Raw genomic sequence first — 21,313 nt, forward strand, 5'->3', positions numbered from 1 at the left:
AAATTGGGTGAGGCTTCCTGACTCCAAATGCCAGCCTTTATGCTGCATTTTGAGCTCTCTGTAGCCCCTATAGGTGTTTCAGCGGGATACCTTCTAATAGAATATTACAGTAGTCTATTTGGGAATTTACCATGGCACCTACCACTGCTGCATGGTCTTCAGCAGGTACGTAAGGAAGGGCATGTCGCAGTAATCATAGTGAGTAAAACAAAGACTGCACTTTTGCCCCTACCTGTTTTTGACACCTCACGTTATCTGCCAGACGCAACAGAGATTTGTAATCGTGGGGGAAAATTCCAGCTTAGAACCGAAGAAAGTAGGAGGATGGAGGACTTTATCCGATCCCAGGAGATGTTTTGTCAGGATTAAGGGGTGGTGTAAGAGGGGAGTGTGCAAAAACCTGAAAGGGCTTGAGACGAAGAACAAGGAAGGAACTACATTTCCCATCAGCCCTTGGGAAATATGTAGTTTCATGCCGCACACGCGTGTGCCCAGCTGTAAGTGATTAAGAACAGCTTATTACAGGCCAACGGCGCGCGGCAGGTGTGGCTTATTTTGTTTGCTGCAGGACGCGGGCATGAAGAGGATCAAGGAGCATCGCTGTGTATCGTCGTTCAGCCTTTCTGAAAAGGCAGGATTCTGCTGACCGTGGCGGATGGTGGAGAGAACGTTGCTGGCGGTGTGTGGGCGTTCAAGACTTCGTCCGGGTAGGCTCGTGGGCCTCTCGGACCTCAGATAAGTGCGGGAGGGGCTGGTGGGAGTAATCTATGTCTGCTCCTCAAACGCTACTCTCTTCATGAATTGTGTAACATGAGGAAGGGGCAGAATGTTTAATCCTCACTGTCTCTAGTTAGGCATGGACTCAGTACAGCTTATTTAAAATCGGAAGCAGAATGCAAGCACGTTGTTGGTTGATAAAGGACCGTGCTGAAAGCAGAGAGACCGCTCTTTATCTCTTAATCAGTGCTGTAACTGGTTGTCTGGGGGTATTGTCTCAAAACAGGAATTGACATGGCAACCCACGTTTATGTTAATGTTCCAGTCATGTTATATGTTGAGTTTCTGTGCTTCTGCTTGCCCTGAGGGCCATGTGTATTGTTTCCTCATAGTGGGAATATACCCCAATTGTATGTGTTCATACTGCTTGCTCCATGTGTTGTATGTGTTCAGGAACAGTCAGTACATGTATTAAGGTATACTTATGTGTGTGACAAACAGGTATTAATGTGTGCTCCTCATGTGCGGAGCAAGAGAGGAACTGCATGGTGTATTTGAGCAGGTGGTACTAGGTTAGGTTAGATAGGCTAGGGTTTTACCCTGTTACTTCCCCTGTCCTATCCAATTTAGGTGTTCCTCTATCCGGTGTTCCTGACTTCCCCTTCTGTATCCACAACCTCTCCCTAACTCCTCTTCCCCCATTGGCTGCCACGTGGTGACCTGTATTATATGTATCAGGTACCTGTGCCAACCACGGTGGGAGGATCAAATTCATTCGACTTCTGTGGTTCGGGGGAGAGTGTCGAGAACTCTCTCCTCATTATTGTGTATTATTGACATGTTTTGATCCGAAAAAGCCCACTTTTGTTTTGGTTGGATTAAGTTGCAAATAGTTTGATGACATCCATTTACTGACCTCATCCAGACACTGCCCTACTAGTTTATTGAACACCTTGGTGTCATCTGCATATGATTGAAAGCTGACCTTGTGTCTCCTCAAAATATCCATTTATAGTCTCAGATGTATGTTAAATATCAAAGGAGATGGGGAGGATCCCTGAGGTACTCTACAATCTTGAGATAAAAGATCAGAGGTGACCTCTCCCCGTCTCTCTTGTTGCTGGCAGTCTGATAAGAAAGACGTGAACCATTTAATAACAGGTGCTAGCAACAGACTGTCGATTTCAGCTCGGACACATTCAATTGGGCTATAATTTCTTACACTCCGAGACAAGGCAGACAGCCTACTTGCAATCCCCTCCACTGAACAGTTATATGATGTTGGGACATGGTCTTTCAGCCTAAGCTCTTCAATAAATGCTGCTCTGCCATGAAAACATTGGCCTAGTATGGGGGACCGCCAATATTGAGACAGGAGTCTGTATTGGCCTCTGCTTGGTTATGCTATACGTAGGCATCACCAATCCATACATTATACACAAGCTCCATGCTCCATTGCTACGATCACTGGCTACTTTTATTGTTCTCCAAGATGTTAGAGGTATGACCTTTCTGAATTATTGTCTTTTAACCCTTTCTTTCAGCCTAGACTGATGCAAAGCCACATTTGATTTGACTCGATGTGTTTGGAAATTTAGTTGAAGTGCATTTTGGCACAAGCCTTGCATAATCATTTGGTGTGCCAGCGACGCCTCTAGATGTCCCGACAATAGTGTGTGGGCCCCCTCAAATTGCAAAGTTTCGACAATGTTTTCTCTTAGGCAGTAGCAGTCGGGGACAAACTGGAAAAAGAAGATAGAAAGGGTAATCAAAGATGGCCACACAGTCTTTTGCAGGTTCGGGTTGAAATACTATTGTTTCTGCCAATTGAGGTCTACAAAAAGTGCTAACACAAAAATGGAGATGAACAGTCTTCATTCACATCACAAAATGAAAGGCGGATCAAAAGATTTTTTCTTTTTTTTTGTTGCATTATTAGTTAAAATGGTTCCTTATACAGCACACTTTCTGTGAAAAATGTGGTAAGAAGCCAGGCAGTTTGCAGTCTGTTTTGTAGGGTTAGCTCATGAAAAAATACAATAGATGTAAGTTACCAGCAGTGCACATGAGCCATTTCCCAACACATTGCATGATGCCTTTCACCATAAATAAATGCCAGTATGTGCTGGCTGTGCCAATATTACCACTGTATGGGAGGCATGGTATCCCAAGTATGACACTGACACAATGGTTACAATTTGTAAAACCTTTATTGAAATGGTTGGGGTTGGAGAAACTCCAATTCTTCCCTATAACTAAGATGGGAGTAGTCTCGACCATCAAATAATAAATAACGCAGCCCTAGAGTCTGTCAAATCAAAATGGCCTATGCTTACAAAACCTAATGCCTGCCCTATCTCTTGTACAAAAAAGTGTAAAAAGTAGAAATGTATGCAAAGGGAAAGATCAGTGTTGAAATGAATAATGAATAAATGTGGTAGAACCAGCTCTCCTCCCCACGTTAGACCTCTTAGAGTAAGGCTGTCCCTGTAGGCAGGATGACACACTCTGGCTCGGCTTCCAACACAATAAACAGTTCCGGAACGCGGATCGAGGCCTGTCTGACCTTTCACATTTAAGTCTCTATTCTCGACTTCCAAAAATAATGTTTCAACCATAAAGTTCACTAAGGTCCCCCTCTGTTGGGCTCAGACCTTTCACCACACAGTTCACTTAGGTTCCCCTCTGCCGGGCTCAGACCTCTCATGATAAAGGTCAACACAAACTTGCAATGGGGGGCTCCATTGCCTACGCTTACTTCACTTCGGGTCTTCCTCTGTCGAGCTCAGACCACTTTCGGATGTCAAAGCCTTTCGAATGTGCGCAGCTTACTTTTCAGACCACTGCAGGACCACTTCGACTCAAAATGTATAGTTCAACATTTACCTTCTTTCCCTTGCTCTAGAAGTTACATTTCTTTGAATTACTTTTGCTGTATATTAGCTTTCTCGCTTCGAACAATTTACCTTTCACAGAGACTTTTTGAGTGGGCTACTTCCTTTTGACGGACCACTCCGTTACTTGGTATCGCTGAACTAGCAGCCGTCTTTTACTTCAAAGTTCATTCACAAGTCTGCCTTTCCTCGCGTCTCATTCACACGCATGCAGCCTTAATTTATGATAAAATGTTGCTATTTCAAACTTTAACACACAACCAGTCTTTCAGGTCGCTTGTCAACTCACCGGCTGTGTGTGTCTCTTCTTTGCTTTACGATTTCCATGTCATGAGTCAAGGTTAGTACCACAGGCTTTGCCTCGCCTCCCCAACTCATTCAACTGAGAGGGTCGCTGGCGTCCTTGAAACACAATGCAGTTTTCACTTGCAGAATCCTGCCTTCTCCACGTGTCTCTCGTGGCCTGTTGGAGGCAACAACCTCCAGTATGGAACTCTGGGGTTTTCCGACCCGCTGCTCACGTCCCTTGGTCAGTCGCTCTTCTCCAAAAGGTTTGCCTTCGTCCCAGAAGTACTGCTTATTCTCGTGTTCTGCCTGGCTCAGAGTTTGTCTTTAGGCGTTGCCTTTTATTCGTGTGAGGAGAGCTAACAGGTATCAGGTGCATGCACTTAGTGTAAAGTGCCGGACTTTGCCTGACCCGAATAATGGGACCATGCCCAGTACGATGTGAGAGAGTCGGGTTACTCTAAGTCACCCTCTTCCTCTGCCAAGTGTTTGTGTAAAAGGGGGTGGGGGAGGGTGGTAGTTGGGACTTTGAAAAATCCTACAAAGTAGGATGGGGTAGATGAACAGAAAATTGGGAATACTGTGTCTCGCCATTGGCTGTCTCACCCCCACTCCTCGAAAGACCCCTCACCCAGGTGATCCTCCCGCACTGGTTCCCCCGCCCCCCAGAAACTGGATCCAAAAGCGATGACCGTGTTCTGGCCACCTGGATGACAAGTCCCTGAGGACTAGCGGGTGGAGACACCTTTTGGTTTCTCACACCATATTCGAACATGCTAATTTTTGTTATGCGCATGATGGTAGTAATGATACTGTAACAAATCATGTCGAAGCTGGCTCTGCCAATATTTGACAGTACTCCCACATAGGAACATACTCCTGTTGGCGTTGCCATTAAAAAGAAAATGCAATTTTATTTTATGACATGCTTTTCCTATGAAGGATTCCAGTATCGAAACCCGTGACCACAATTTGTTTCCAAGACGAGTGGTTTGCCCCTGCTACAGTAAGAAAACATGTGCAAACTGGATGCACCATTGTAGGCCAGTCTAGACACTTATCATGCTTGCTTTATCATAGATGCCCAGTAAAAAATTACATGGCACAGTATGATAATACATAGCTAGACTGGCTCCACCGAATTGCCATTCTAGTCATGTTTTCATACTTACCATGCTTACTTTATCATGTATCATACCAGAGTAAGAAATGGTTAGACTGGCTGCACCAAAATGCTATTCTAGTCCTGCAATAACACTAATCATCCTTTCTGTCGGAGAACTAGATGCTGAGAGCCCATGGTTTGAGAAGCTAGAGAAAGCCTGGCGAGGTAGTTGTGTCTCCAAGGAGCCAGAAGGGGATTGCGTGGTATGCTGATCTCTGAAGTAAAGTCCTTGAAGAGGTACTTGTTGCCCTGGCCCAGCGACGCAGCCCAGGAGTGTCTCGGGGGCAGGCAAGGAGCCCCTGACCTCGGCACGACATAACCGCAAAAGCTACAATGAGGTAATCACAACCAGTGAGTTCAAAGTGAAATGGGAGCCCAGTTGGTGAAAGACACAATGCGGGAGAGATAATTTGTTGCAAGTGAAGAACAAGCTTAGGATGAAAGACGCACTGAAGGGAAAGCTTCAATTGTCCATTGTGAACTGTAATGTAAAAGCGATAATTGTGAAAGCGAAGGAAACAAAGTAACAGAGTGGTCGTGTGTACGTTTACACGTTGTCGAAAGATTGTTGAAAATGAATCACTCTCTGGAAGTGCAGGGGAGCTGCGCGATGCTCGATGTAGGAGCAAAATAGAAAGCATGAGCGCGGAGCTGCACGAAATAGAAAGAGCGAGCTAAAACCCCAAAAGAAGCTTAAGAGTGCCTGGGGCACGACCCTGTTTGGGAACTGTGATAAAAGCGTGAGCCCGTTCCAATGAAGCCAAGGTATCGGAGTGGTCCCGCACAGGGCTGAGTATAACTGTGCGCTCTCGTAAGTCTCCGATATGAAGAGCTGTTGAGTCATTAAGAACTGTTGAACTGTTGGAGAAGGGAACCCCAGTTTTGAACAAGAGAATCTGATGTGAAGAGAAACCATTGAGCTGTCAAGTTGTTGGAATTGTAGGGGAAGGAAACCCCTGATGAAACCAGAGCAAGAGAGTCTTGTGAAAGCCAAAAATGGTGAACTCTGAAATTCCTGAGAGAAGGTGACGAGAAGGGCTTTGAAGTCAGTGGAGAAAAAAAGCCCTTATAAACATGAAGTACCTTTGTGTGAACTATTTAAACCCAAGGAACTTTGTTGAAGCCCAATTAACTCAAGCTTGGTGAAGGGAGTTGTGGGACAGCTCCAGTGCCATCCTGATATTATTTTGACTCACTATTGTATTTTGATCCAATCCCATACACGTTATGGTTCTAGAAGAAAGTGAGGGCAAGCATATGTTTGACACAGACATCTTTATTATTTTGACTGACAGACATTTGACTTAGTTTAATGGTTGAGACTACTCCCATTTACAAAAAGTGCCAGTTAGGAAGTCTCCACCCCCTTTTCAAGTTAGTAAACGTTTTACAAACTTGCTTTGTTGTGTCTGTGTCTACCTTTTGATACCATGCCCACCTCACAACCGGCATCGTCAACGCTCCCGTCGGCGACTCCATCGCGACTTCGACGATAGGGGGCCTGGCTAAGATGGTGGTCTCTACGATCAGGACAACCCCACGAGTGGCCATGCCTCCATGGCATACGGCCACTAATGCCCTGGCCATCTTAGCCCGCTACGACAGGGAGCTATGGTATAAGCTTGGGCCCATTTTTTGCCTTTGTGCCAGAGGACAAGAAGGTCGAGGCCCTGGCCCTATTCCAGGAAGGAGAGGTGGCCTCAGATCACCGTGGATCTGGACATCGCGGATACCGGATTCTGCCAGATGGGCAATGGGGTGTCCTTCCGATGCCAAGGCTAGCTGAAGGCCACTAACTTCAGGGCGGATATCCAGTCGACGGTGGTGGACATGCCCTTTGATGGGGACAAAATTGTTTGGCAAGACTGTGGACAAGTCTCTCCAGACGATTAAGACACATGCAGAGACATTTCGCTCGCTGGGGACATTGCAGCAGTGCAGGCCATCGTACTTTTGGTCCTCAAAGGAGAAGTCCGGCACGTCCTCCATGGGTATAACGCCGCCTTTTGTCAACCCTCCTGCTCCACAGCCCAGGAGGCCTGCCAGCACCACTCACAAGCCTACGGCAGTGGAGGACAGCGTTATCATCGCCCAAAGGCCAGGACACAGACGCCTAAGCAGGCCTGAACTGGCCGTGGATCAGGGCCCCCACTTTCGCACCCCAGTGGGAGGCCGGCTAACGAACTTTGACAGGTGGAAGTCTATCATCATGGACAAATGGGAGATGTTCTTCATCAGGGGCCCACCTTGGAATTCCAACACAGTTGTCCTTGCATTCCTCCTGTGGTGTGTCAAGAACTGCACATGGCCCAGCTGCTGCAGGAGGTTTAGGCCATGATAAGAAAGGGGGCAATAGAGCCCGTCCCTCAGTGCCTCCGGGTCTCCGAAGTGTAATCCAGATATTGCCTGGTACGGAAGAAGTCAGGAGGGTGGAGGCCAATCCTAAACTTAAGATGCCTCAACAAGTACTTGAAATCCCAGAGGCTCAGGATAGTAAATTTGCCACCGTGCTCGCCCAGCTGGAGGAAAGGGATTTCCTGGCGACCTTGGACATGGAGGATGCCTACTTTCACGCCCCCATTCATCCAAAGCATCGAAGGTTCCTGCAATTTGTGGTCCAGAGGCAGCACTATACGTTCAAAGCCCTGCTTTTCAGCCTGAAATGCGCTGAGTGTGTTCACAAAGTGCTTGGCTCTGGTGGCAGCGATCTACATCTCCAGGGCATCCATGTCTACTCTTATTTGGACGACTGGCTCATCCGCTCCCTCTGTCACGCTCTGGCAACCCAGCACATTGCAGAGATCATTCACCTTCTCACGGTGCTCGGATTCTGCATCAACTATTCCTGAGTGCCCGTCTCGACATGCAGAAATTCCTCAGTGGAAAATCCACTGAGCTTGGAGACGCCAATTTTGTAGTGAATACTACTTCAGAGTTGGTGTTATAAATAGATCAAATTTGTGGTAAATTATGCAGTCAATCAACAAGCAAAACGGATTGACATAAATGCTGTACTTAAAGTTCAATCACTTTCTAATTTATTTTCCAGATTGTAGTGTTGAATCATTTTACCAGCAGAGGCCCTTGCCGGTGCATTTCAGACTATGTCCTTCTTCAGGGCGGGCTCTAAATAAACATTAACAGAATGGGGTTAACTTCACCCCTAATATCTTGAAATTCAAACAAACATAGTATATCACATTGCATAATCTTGTACAGAATGAAGAGACACATACCTGCCAATTAATAGTGCACTCTACTTGCTTTAACAATTTTACAACTCCAGTTCAGTGCAAAGTTGTTTGTTGGTGCAAATCAATGTAGTCTTGCACTCTTTAATTATATTCCCAATCATCATGTTTGGTTGTAGTTCACAATTGTGCTCCTACATATGGTTAGTGTATCTATATGCAGGGTAGTCACCTGTGAAGAAAGCAAATAGCCATGCTTAAAAATCCTACTTGACTTGTTGGTCCTAATGAAGTAGCAACTCATTTACATTCTTACTGAATGTTGCATGTGCTAAGATTATATATGCTTACCTATATAGAACGTTCGTAGCGGTTGCTTTGAATTAACTTCAATGGTGGAAGCGCATGCTCTTCCGTAATACCTCCCCGTGCTTTGATGGAAAGGGAACTGTGTTTTAGTTACGAATTTAGGGACTGGGAATGTTTGTCATTGATTCGTAAAAATATCGTGCAGTACTTGAAGTGGGAGTTGGCTCCGGTGGTCCGCAGTGTCGCGGTGTCCAGGGTAACTGGTGTTCCGCCTGCCAACAGGATGCTGCAACCCGTGAATGATGGCTAAATATTCTACGTCACTACGCTTGTACGTGGTGACGCGATGCATCATTTCTCACCTTCAAGTCGGGAGTTGTAGTTCTATTGGAAACGCTGGCTCAGCGGTTCCTGTCAACGTAGGTCTATGATGATAGCAGATATGCTGTTAACGTCTACTCGTTGGATACTTATTCATGCAGGTTCACATAGCCAATACATTTTCCCTTATGTGTGATGATTGTGCGTTGTGCTTACCGCATATTGTTGGGTCATGTTGTCACGGTGCATCGCATTCAATACATGTTGTATTCTATAAAGTATCACTCACTGATATGTATATGCGTGTTATCTGTTTCCTGTCAAGATATTACCCTTCTGCTTGGTCTTATGTGTATCATCGTGATGAGGTTCTAACTCTGTATGGATATTAAACTATCTTTAATACTGACGTAGACGTTCAATATGTATGCAGTGGATTGATACTTGTGGCACATGCAAAATCTATGGCCAATATCGTATATTAGATTGCAGTGGATAAATACGTGTGGCACCTACAATATCTATGGCAAATTATGCTAATTCCTTCCCCAACATTAGTCACATGTTGCACAAGTGTTGCATTTGCGGGTTCCAAATGCACATACAATATCCATGGCAGATTATGCTTGTTTATTTCCCAACATTAATCACATATTGCACAAGTCTGTTTCTTCTAGGAGTGCCAAAGTTGCGTGTTCTAAAGGCACATAAAATATCTATGGCACATTATGTTCGCTCATATCCCAACATTAATCACATGTTGCACAAATCTCCTTCGAGGAGTACTAAAATTGTGTGTTCTAATGTACTTCATCCTCCTTCATGGGCTAATGTCGCATTTTATCATTTGGTCACTTTTACCCATTCTCTTCAACAATAGTTCATAGAAAACAGTGCCCGTCTCGACATGATCTGATGCCTAGCTATCCCCTTGGAGGAGTGGGAGACGGCCATTCTGGCGAAGGTGCAGCATCTGTCATCGGCACAATCTCGACAGTGCAAGCCATCAAGTCGCTGTTGGGGATTATGTCCTTCTGCATCCATCTCGTTCCATTCTGCAGGCCCCGATGTGACCTCTTCAAGAGTTCCTGGATGCGCGGTAGCTGCAAGTCACAGGCACATGGACAGATAAGATCGCCCTCAACCAGGAGTTCTGACAAGCTCTGCGATGGGTGTGTGCACCCACATCTGATGCAGGGGGCTCCCCTTTCAGGTCCAACCGTACCAGGCCGCAGTCACCACGGAGGCCTCACCGAAGGGGTGGGGGGCCCACACCAAACAGTCGCACGCCAGAGGCCTCTGGCTCCTGGAGGGAAAGGACCTTCACATTAATGTCCTGGAGTTCTGGCCCGTCTTCTGGGCCCGCAAATCATTCCTACCTCAACTGCGGGAGAAGGTGGTGAGGGTCTTCACTGACACCATCACCATGTACTACATCCGGAAGCAGGGTGGGGAGCGCTCTCCCTGAAAGCTCGGTACCTGTGGCACTGGGCCATTCTTCAGGACATGTTCCTCATTCCATTTTTCCTGGCAGGCACCAAGAACACCATTGTGCACTCGCTCAGCAGGAAGCTACGATCCTGCCACGAGTGCGAGCTTGTCAGGAACATGTATCGTTTCTCTTCAGCAAGTAGGATTGACCCCGAATCAACCTCTTTGCTAGGGTGGCCAACTACAATTGAGAGAGGTTTGCCAGCAGGTTCCCTCAGCCAGAGGATCTGGGGGATGCTTTTTCGTTCCTGTGGGAGAGGCTCTCCCTGTATGCCTTCCCTCCGATCCCGCTCCTGCTACATGTGATCAACACACTCAGACAATGTCATTGTAGGATGATACTCATCGCTCAGGCATGGCCATGGCAGATCTGGTACACGGACCTGCTCCGCCTGTCAGTGGCTCCGTCCATCCGGCTGCCTCCATTTCCCGATCTTCTCTCCAGAGAATACAGAACAATACTGCACCGTGAACCGGAATCACAGCCTCACGGCCTGGCTCCTGCAGCCCAAGAGTCAAGGCATTATTCCCTACTGCTGGAATACAAGAAGATCCTGGCCAAGGCCAGACCGTCCTTTACGTTGTCGTGCTACAACCACAAGTGGAAAAGCTCAGTGTGGTGCAGGACTCAGAAGACTACGCTGCTGCGAGTCACAGCTCTGCAGCTCCTGCCATTTCTGCTTTCCCTGTCCAAGGTTGGCCTGGCCCATGCCTCGATCAAGGTGCATCTGGCTGCCATAATCTGTTACACCAGGACGCCTGGTAAGCCATCCTTGTGGTTGCACAAGCTCGTCAAGAAGTTCCTCAAATACCTCTTGAACACTTTTCCACCAGTAAAGGTTTCTGCTCCAGCTTGGGAGCTCAACATCGTTTTGATTAAGCTCATGGCGGCTCCTTTTGAACTAATGCATCAGGCCCCTTTGGTTTGTCTCTTGTGGAAGACAGCTTTTTTGGTGGTCATCACCTCGGCCAAGCATGTCCAGGTGATCCAGGCCCTCTCTTGCAAGCAGCTGTACTTGTCGTTCCACTCTACGAGGGTGGTGCTGCAAACCCACCCCACCTTTATGCCAAAAGTTCCTTTCAGAATTCCATCTAAACAAGCCTTTGATACTGCCAGTTTTCTTCCCGAATCCATCTAGGCCGGTGGAAAGGACACACCAGCATTCGCTAGAAGTTGCTCGTGCTTGAAATGTTATGTGCAATGCACGAAGGACTTTCGGAAGACTTCTCCGCTTTTTGTGAATTTGGTCCTGTCAATCATGGGAAGGCCCTGTCTAAGACTTCCGTATCCAGGTGGCTCTCCGGCTCCATCATGCACTGTCATTGTCTGGCCAACAGACCTCTTCCAGTCCAACCGAGAGCGCATTCCACCAAAGCCGTTGCAGCCACAACAGCATTTCTCTCTGGTGTTCTACTGCTCGACATTGGCAGGGCTGCTACATGGAAGTCCACCCACACCTTCATGAAATTCTACGGTGTCGACAGGGATTCCAGGGAGGAGTCCCAATCCGGCCAAGCAGTGCTATGCAACCTGTTTGAGGTGAGTCGGTTCCAGGTGTAAGTGTATTGCTTCTGTTGTGCCTTGCCACCTCCCGTGGTTGCATATATGTACTGCTGTGTAATCGTATTCATCAGCATGTTTATCCATGCCAGATCCCATGCTGGAGAGCAGGAGTTACAGGTAAGTAACTTGTCCCTTGTTAACATTTTCACTAGAGGAAGGTTGTTTTACGTATAAGAATTTTCCTGGGCTCAGGAGACTCTCCCCTCTCCTTGGAATCGTCAAGTGTTTTGTGCCCTCAAGGTACCTCATGGCAGATTCAGCCATGGACACTACCAAAGTGAAGACATCTCTATTTAGATACTGCAGTAAATGTGGAAAAAAGGTAAACGTCATAAGGGTCCATCATGAATACTGCATATATTGCCTATACCCACATGACATCCAGGCATGTCACATCTGCAAGACTTTACAGGACAGACACAGTAGGCTCCTGCTGCACGTGGGAAGCAGGGAAATGTCTTCAGATGAAGATTCCTCCAAAACGGTCCCAACATCTTCACACAAATAGACTGAGAAGCAAGCTTCAAAAAGAAAGGCTGCTTCAGTGGAGAGGGCAGGCTCCCCACCTCATAAAACGAAGAAGTGGGGTGACAGGAGTGCTTCCACGGCCTGAAAAGGGTCAAAAGGTCAACATTCAGTGGACAAACGCAGTCAAAAAGGTAAGGTAACTCCTTAAGCCTATGTCAACGGAGCCGCCATCCACGGGGACACCGTCCTCCAACGTATCCTCAGCACCGGTGTTGTCTGGTCCTGGTGCCAGTATTTATGTTCACGGTGTGTGCTAATGTCACTATAGAATGCCAGCGTGGAACCCTGTGTGCTTGAGAAGAATGTGTGGTGAGAGTTCTGACCCAGGCAGTTGATGAAGATTTAGCCTGGGTGGTGGGAGCCAGTGGGCTCTCCATAAGATCTTCTTAGCTCCTTTGATGTAACCTGATTTCCTGATGAGCAATAAACTACATGAACTATTCTACTGAGCAAGTGTATCCTTTTACAAGACTGCATCTTAACCGTCCTGAAGTGTACCCTCAGCACCATCCATCTGCTGCCAAAATCAACTGGGACGTCAACGCTGACTGCGTCGACGGGAGCCATTCGTCGTTGACTCCGATCCTCTGTCTACGACTAAGGCACTCGTCAATGATAAAACAGTTATTGACCACGAAGCACCGCTCATCCGCGAAGTCATCAACAACGCATCAGTCTACAGTAACACCGCTGATAGAGAAGGCACCCAAGATGCCCAGGGACAGCTTGACTGCGATAAAATTATCCACAGGGCAAAACGCATCTAAAACAAGTGGTTATTCGCCCACAGTCATCGACGATACACCTATTTCATCCATGGCAGGTGAACAACAAAAGAGCACACCACTTCTAAGCAGTCTAGAGGCAGCTGAAAACCTGTCCCCAATCAGGGAAATGGCTGAACTCCAGATGTCATCCTTCAAGTGGAGTTCTCTGATGATGAGGAAGGATTAGAACCAGCTCTGCTAAAGGAGCAAAACCCACACTGACAATCTACCATGGAAGGCACCGCCGATCCATTTGACCCTGCCTTCATGCAATCAATGCAGAGGATCATGGAATAATGTCAAAGCTCAACCACCTTCAAGACAAAACAATGCTTCTGCTCGATAAAGGAGTACATCCCCTTCAACAGCAAGGGAACATGCACCACGGCGAGGCAGGTCACCTCTGAGCATTCACTATATCTCTCACACCGATCTTCATGGAGCAGGTCACGTTCAGTTCTCCCACATAGTTCCCCTTTAGGGAGTAGCCATCCGAAACAATGGCCAACACACAGTAAATCGCACCCAAGGTCACGATGAAGATCTCCAACTAGTAGACCTCAATAGCTAGGCGGTCTCTTTCACCTCCAAGATCCTTGACCCCACCAAGGCCCCGGGGCAATATAGACCCGTCCACAGCGTCAGTATCAGACTGGCAGGAAGACCCCTCTGATCCAAACACTAGAGATTACCTCTTTGGGAACATCTCAGACCTAGACACTCAGGACGACGAGCCAGAGGAAGGGGAACTTCCGGGGATATGCCAGATCAGGACGCGGATGTGGCGAGACACTAACATAATTAGAAAACAACAGAAGCATGACTCTCCGGCAGGTGTGTCGTCAGTGGCCAACATTGTGTCTTTTCATACCTTAAAAGCCAAATCATCTGAGCTTATTTCAAATTCAGGTGTCTACCGAAGAGAAGAAATCTGTGCTCTGCAAGCATAGGGACAAGCGGAGGCACACGCTAACTACCATACCAATCTTAGACACAATATGGGAAGCAGGGGAGAAGATCTTGGCAACGCCTCAGTCTACCTCCGCTCTACTTGCCCACCCTCCGGGGGGAGTATAATGCACTGCATACTGTGCCATTGTGCCTGAGAGGAGACTCTTAACCAGACTCTGTAATAACTAGCAGGAAGATAAAAGCTACCAAGCACAGCCTCACAATTAACAGCTGCCCCGGACAAGGATGGGCGGAAGCTTGAAACTATGGGAAGAAAAGTGCCCTTGATGGCCAAATACCTACCAGCGGAGTTCCAGGAGGAGGCAAAGCCCATTGTGGATGGCAAAGCCACATCTGACCATATGATAGACACCGCAGTAGACGTGGCTCAATGCGGTTTCAGAAAAATGGGCCATGGTACAATGCTCAGAAGGCAGGCATGGATGAAGGCCTCCAATTTCAGACCTGAGGTAGAAGGCCAGATACTGAACATGCCGTTTGATGGGCAAGATCTGTTCGATAAAAAAATAGACAACCACCTAAAGGGTATCAAATCATACACCGATATAGCAAGAGCAATAAGCTAGCTCGGGGATAAAGATAAGGAATGCAGTCCATATTGTTCTTTTCGCTGTTCACCCGCATGCTACAAGGGATACGGAAGACCCTTCCACACACAAGGATCGTCCTCTACTTCTTACCAGACTGGTAATAGATACCAGCAATCTGTGACCAAATTCCACCCATAAAGAGGCAGGAGAGGGTCGGGCCTGGACAGGGCCCAGAGCAAAAAGAATTGACACAATTCCACCACATTCCAGCGCCACCCACATCGCACCCCTGTGGGAAGGCGGATAAGCCAACATTACATCATTGGCAATAACATCAGACAAGCGGGTGGTCCAAAAGGGACACGCTATTGAATTTCTAGACCACCCGTTGTATCGGCCTTCGCAGCCTCGAAGGGTCCACCTACTGGCGCAGCTGAAGTTAGAAGTGGGGAAGCATCTGCAGAAAGCAGCCATACAGCAGGTCCCAGAAAATCAAAAGGGAAAAGGGTTCTGTTGTCACTTTTTCTTTAACAAGAAGAAACATGGTCAGTGGCGCCCAATTTTAGATCTAAGAGCCCTAAATAAGTTAATCAGGCGCATACAATTCAAGATGGCGTCCCTTCAACTAGTGTTCCCATCGATGAACACAGACAACTTCCTGGCGAACCTAGATCCAGTGGCCATCCATTTTCACGTTCCAATTCATCCGACACACAGGCGGTATCTCAGGTTCTCTGTGGGGGGAGTGCACTTCTGATTCCAAGTGCTCCCCTTCATTCTCACTTCAGCTCCAAGGATATTGCCTGGCGCCAGTAGCAGCACATCTCAGGCGAACAGGGATAGAAGTATTCCCTTATTTGGACGACTGGCTAATAAAGGGAAATTCTCCAAGGACCACAAACAACAACTATGCTGCAAAGCTAGGCTTCTCTATCAACAAGCCAAATTTGGCACCTATACCAAGTCAAACTGCCATCTTCCTGGGAGTGGATTTGGACATGCACATCCCGTGGGCGCGACCGTCAGCAGAAAGGTAAACCACATTACTGGGGCTAGTTGCTTGGTTTCTCGACAATGCATCCTCCACGGTGCACTGGTTCAAATCCCTACTGGGCATGATGTCCTGTATATACCTAACTCCAAATTGCAGGTTACAGATGAGGCCAATCCAAGAAGTGCCGGACCACAAATGGATGCGAACCACAGGCTCATGGGAGGACATAGTACACCTCACACCAGCCTTCCACGAAGCACGGCACCGGTGGGCCAAGGAACACAATCTAATTCAAGGTATGGTGATTCAAGCACCCACGTCAACATTGATTCTCAGAACGGATGCATCCCTGTCAAGCTGGGGTGCACATCTGGGGGATCTGAAAGTAAGAGGCGGTTGGTCGACAAAAGACTCACACCTACACATCAGAATCCTCGAGCTCAAAGCCATACGTTGGCTATTCAAATCTTTCCCGGCAGTACTAACAGGCCAAGTCGTCACAGTCCAGACAGACAATACAACCTCCATGCACTACAGCAACAAATGGGGAGGCACAAGGTCAGCAACCCTGTCACTAGAAGTGCATAAGCTATTGAGCCGGGTCCTCAAACCCAAGATACAAGAGAGGGTGGAACACTTACTAGGAAAAGACAATGGGCCTCATGCTGAGTTTGCCAGACTGGAAATAAGGGAGCTGGTAAGTTCACCGGCACCCTTGTTTCCAGACCGGTAAACTACAGGTTTGCCTGCCGGAGCCGTTGTGCCCAACAGTGCTGACCCTGCCGGGCACAGTGGTCACGGTAGTCAAAACTGGCACCGTTAACAGCAGTGCCGTTGCTTCCGTGTACCCACACCCGTAGATTCCTATGGGACTCTATGGGAATGGAGATTAACAAAATTAGCGGCACCTGACTTCCTGGCTGCCGGATTTGTAATAGTCTGGTGGCATCGGGAATTCAGGTGCCAGTAATTTTTTATTGGTTCGGCGGCAACCCGCCCGGTAGCACCGGCAGGGTTACCGCCGGACCCGTAATGAGACCAAATGTCCTGGCAGACAGACTCTGCAGGGATTACTCATTGTCCCATGAATGAGAACTGGGCGGCAAGGGACTCAACCGAATCATCCTCAAGTGGGACAAGCCCAGGATCGATCTATTCGCCACACGCAACAACAAGAAGTGTTTCCGCTTTCCCCCAGTTACCCAGAGAATTCAATCGGACGTGGACATTTCTATATGGGTTTCCTCCGACCCCATTAATAGCGGGAATGCTGCAGAGGATGAAAGAGTAACCATGCCAGATGATACTTATATCCGCAGCATGGGCTTGACAGGATTGATATATGACCTGTCTGCAGATGTCTCAAGAAACACCCATTTGCCTCAGACCACACCAACGTCTTGTTACCACAACACAAGGGCAACATTCTTCACAATCTAGACAGCCTCTCCCTTAAGGGCTGGCTCCTGATCAGCAAAAGCTACAGAACTTAACCCTGCTCGAAGAATACTGTAACATTATCAAAGCATCCAGAGGGCGATCCACGCGCTCCACCCACGCCAAAAATTGGGCACGTTTTAAGGCATGGTGCGCAACATCGCAGATAGACCCACTCGCAATTTCTGTAGTATTGCCCTATCTTCTTCATCTATATGTCATCAAAAAGAGCCACTCCTCAGTGGCAGTGGTCTGCCCCTATCTTCTTCATCTGACAAAGAGTGGATTATCTGAGTCATCCATTAAGGTGCATCTGTCAGCCATATCAGTGTACACCACAAAACTGCACCAAACCTCAATAATTGTCAACCCAGCAGTCAAGGTCTTCCTCAAGAGTCTATTGTGCACTTTCCCCAGGGTGCATAAACCAGTAGCGTCTTGGAGGCCTGTCCGTGCCACCTGCACTCTGTCGATATACTCCTACTCCCTGTGGAACGTCATCTCAAGGGAAGCAGACAATTTTCCAACCGAAGTAATGAAGGAGGTTTTTACCTCTCTGGTGACTTACGGTAGAGATGCTGTGCACCAGATCCTGCTGTCTGGTCTTGATAAGGTCGAATGTGCAATGGGCACGGTGTCTGTCATACAGGATGAGGACCTCGGGGTTCACTCCGGATGTCCAGACCAAACATCTGGACATGCAGTTTGACGGAAAATAACCTGTTTGGGACAAAGATTGATATGATATGATTTGTTATTTATAACGCGCCTCTACACAAGTGTATCTAGGTGCCACAAGACAAGGCACCAACTCTCTGTGTGTGAAGTGGTTTGCTAAACAGAGTGCTGGTGGTAGATCACTTTCCTCAGCAGATTCCCTCCTATGGATAGCCTCCCTCTCCCTCTGTATTGAGCAGGACCTCCTTAAGTTCCCAAAAGGGCTTAAGACCTTTCTCTTTATCTCTTCCTTCGCCTCCTCTCTTCCCTGCTAATCATACAATGTGACTGATGTGCATGGCCCTTATGTATCCTCCGGGCCCTGACCCCCCACATCTCTCATCCCAGCCGCTGTCTATTCACTGCACCAATGGAGGTTGCACTTATGTTTTTCTCTTCATAGCACTTCACCCCAAGCACTTCTCCATGAGCACCACAGCACCTTCCCCTCTCCCGACCCCACTCTGCACTTGAATGTTCTGAACACTCACAAGGCATAGGTTTGTCTCCCCTCCCTGTTTATTCTCTTTATTTGTTTTTACTATTAATTCAATTATTTATCTTTGTTGTAATTCGTTGTCTGCTATCCCCTGTCCCCACCCTGTTGCCCTGTGGGGGCTTTGAAACAGTTTTGCTAATTGTATAAGCACCTGTAGTGTGGGGGTTGGCGTATGAATGATACAGATGGTAAGTTTGTATGTATTTATACAGATGTTTATTACAGTTACATTAACTATAACAAAAAGTATTAATGTACGGGAAAGAAAGGAGGGAGCTAGCTGCGCCATACAAAGCTGGAAACTGTTGCCCTTCAACCAGCGTTCCACATTCCACGACCCGAGCGAGGGGCCCGTGTCACTCCTCCACCTTGCTCGTGAACACATGCTGCCATGGTTGGGTCAGGCATGTCTCTCTCCAACCAGGCAACACTCCTATCATTCAGTTAGTTGAGATATTACACATCTCCTTTGCTTTATATTGTTCACAACGAAGTGCTTCAAAAAAAATTAAATAAACAAAATAAGAAGACAAAAAACAAAGAAAAATGAGAGTCGCACATAGTCCTCCAAATGAAGGTCACACATAGTCCTCCATCCGTTTAGGCAGTTGATATGGTCTTCCCCATCTGGACTTGCGACCGTTGTCTCTGGGACGGATTGACAAGGAAATATCTTTATGCTTAGTTTTGTTCCTAGAAACATCCTTCCTCTCCTTCACATCCAATCCATCACGACCATCCTGACCAACACCCCTCGCATCGATACTGACATACTCTCTGCCATTCCCATTGCGTTTGCCGTTGCTGTCCTCACACACCCAAATCCTCTCAACATTCCAGACCCTACCATCTTCCGTTCTGACAGCATGCCTAAAAGCTTCTACCACCCTAATCGGCAAAGACCACTTAAATGGGCCCACTCTTAAGAGCGGACGGAAGCAAAACTCTCACCAATTTTCCCACAACAGAAGTCCTATCATATTTGCTACTACACCTTTTCCTGTCATAAACCAGTTTGTTCCTCTTCTGAACTCCTCTGATCTTCTCACACACACTGCCGAAATCCTTCTCCACCCCATTAACTTTGGTATCTAACCACACAGGTGCCAATTTGGTGTTGGCTTTCCCACCCCTAATGAGTTAAAATGGCGAAAGACCGGTGCTGGAATGCGGTGTAAAACGATGAGCAACCACCTTATCTCTGACCGCTTCCTCCCAATCTACACCATTAGACCAAGACATCCTAATAGTCTCTTTCAGAATTTTGTTGAAACATTCAACTATCCCATTTGTCTGGGGATGATATATCGAGCTTGTTTTATGCTCAATAGAGTATCTTTGGCAGAAATCTGCTACCTCTCTGGACTTGAATTGGGTACCATTATCCGAGAGGATGCTCCCTGGGTAGCCTTCCCTTTCACATATGGTGTAAAGAAAGTCAGTAACTGTTCTCCCCGTAATACTATATGCTATGAGCACTTCCACCCACCTATTGAGGAGATCTATAATCACCAGACAATACTTTTGCACACCGTTAGTACACACTGGGCCTAAGATATCCATGCCCTATCCTTCCATACTCTGTTAGGTATTTCCGTAATCACCATCGGTTGTTTCACACCCACACATGTTGTCTCGCTATTATGACAAAGGATACAATTTCTGATGTGTCGTTCTATCTGTAAATCGCATCCTGGCCACCAGAAGTCATTCCTTATTCTTTGCTTGGTCTTTATAATGCCCTGATGGCATTCGTGGCCTAGTTCAATGATCTTCCGGCGTAGACTTGACGGAGGAATCACTTTGTCTCCTCTCATAACAAAATTGTCATGAATGTGTAGCTCATCAGCAACAGGCCAAAAATCCAACAGGTTTTCACCTTTAAATTTTGACCTGTTCCAAGAACCTTGACAATTTAGTAACCCCTTTATACTTTTGAGACACTCATCATCTTGTTCAGCACTGTCCCACTCAGACTTTGAAATCGATGCTGCTTCAATACTTAGAACAACTTCCATATCATCTTCCTCATCAACAGTTTCTGAAACATTAGTCAGACGAGAAAGACAATCAGCTGTGACATTCCTTACTCCACGAACATATACCACTGTGTAATTAAATTCTTGCATCATCATCACCCATCTTCTGATTCTGTTAGAAACTCTGTTCAGACCTTTTGACATGAACACATGAGTCAGTGGTTTGTGATCTGTTTGAAATTCAACCTCATTTCCCCATATAAAACTTCTAAACTTTTCAGCTGCCCACTTTATTGCTAGGGCCTCTTTTTCAATTGCAGCACACGACAACTCCGCTCCCTTAAGCAACCTAGAGGCAAATGCAATCACTACTTCACGACCCTTGTCCTCTTGGGTGACAACTGCTCCCAACCCAACATTGCTGGCATCAGTCGTGATGATTATTTTCTTGTTGTCGCAGAAATTCTTCAGGGCAGGAGCTGATCCTATAGCATCCTTAATAAAATTGAACTCCTCTTCACAATCATCGTCCCATTCAAAACTCCTCCTCTTGAGCAATTCCCGCAACGGAACCGTGTGAGCAGAAAAATCTCTGACAAATTTGGAATAATACTCTGCCATTCCAATAAATGTGCGAACGTCTTCCTTAATGCACGGTCTTGGCATCTTATTAATAGCATCAACCAATTGTGGGCTTGGAGAAACTCCTTCCGCAGAAATCTTGTGACCCAAGTACTCTATCTCTGAACAGTTGATTTTGCATTTGTCCTTACTTAGTCATACCTGCCCTGTACAGCTTTCCGTACACATATTGCAGCCTCTTGTCATGCACAACTTGATTCTCGTCATGGACCAGAATATCATCTTGAAAGCAAATCACACCAGCTGCACCTTCAAATAAATTATGCATTACTTTCTGGAACACCAAAGCTGCAGATACCAAACCAAAAGGC

Source organism: Ambystoma mexicanum, chromosome 4q (assembly GCF_040938575.1).
Source record: "Ambystoma mexicanum isolate Mex_15411 chromosome 4q, UKY_AmexF1_1, whole genome shotgun sequence".
NCBI lineage: Eukaryota > Metazoa > Chordata > Amphibia > Caudata > Ambystomatidae > Ambystoma > Ambystoma mexicanum.